Genomic DNA, 774 nt, shown 5'->3' with positions numbered 1-774 from the left:
GGTATTTAATTAATTAAACATGTCTTTTTTAAACCCGATTTCCAGAGCCTTGTGGTTTTTCCCATCGCTGGTCCGAGACGGTGGGCCCTCTGAGTCCCTCTGTCCCCCTCGCCAGTGGGGTCCCCAGCCTCCTCTTGGGGAAACTGAGGCAGTGGGCTAGTGAATTCGGGGACCCGGTGGCGGTCTTGGCAACGCCCCTCCAGCCCTAAGGTGCGGGGAGGGGGCTGCCCTCTGCGGCGCGTGGCGCGTGCTGCAGTCCAGCGGCACCCACGCCTCGCGCAGCTGCGCCCCCAGCCCGCCTTCCGGCTCCGTTACCCGGCAACCGAGGCGCGGTGACACGGCGCCCGGGGGCGTCCGCTGCCCGCCCCCTTCCGGAACCCGGGGCGGGGGGAGCCCGCGCTTCTCTAGACTCTAAAGGACTCGCGGGCTTGACAGGGCTCCTCCCCGGAGGTTCCCCTCGACCCCTGCCCGGCTCCTGTGCCCATCGTCTGGCCGCTCCTGTATCGTGTATGCCTGCTGTATGCCGGCTCCCAATTGAGAGGGCGAGGGGCCTCGGGAGCGTTGAGAAACTGGTGAGGGCTCTGAACCCCTTCTTAGGAAAAGTGTATCCCAGGTTCCAGCGGTCTCCAGAGCCCGGATGGCGTGTGGGGGACTGTGGTGGGGGGAGCGCGGACCCTCCCCACGGGTTTCCCCGCTTCCCGCCCCCGGGAAGGCGGCAGACCTGCCATCTGGTGGCCTGCCCTGGTACTGCACCACCGGCTCCGGCCCACCCCT

This window comes from Neophocaena asiaeorientalis, unplaced genomic scaffold (genome assembly GCF_003031525.2).
Source record: "Neophocaena asiaeorientalis asiaeorientalis breed wild unplaced genomic scaffold, Neophocaena_asiaeorientalis_V1.1 scaffold469, whole genome shotgun sequence".
In the NCBI taxonomy this organism is placed as follows: domain Eukaryota; kingdom Metazoa; phylum Chordata; class Mammalia; order Artiodactyla; family Phocoenidae; genus Neophocaena; species Neophocaena asiaeorientalis.
The sequence above is the reverse complement of the archived record's forward strand: the minus strand, read 5'-3'. Positions refer to the sequence as shown.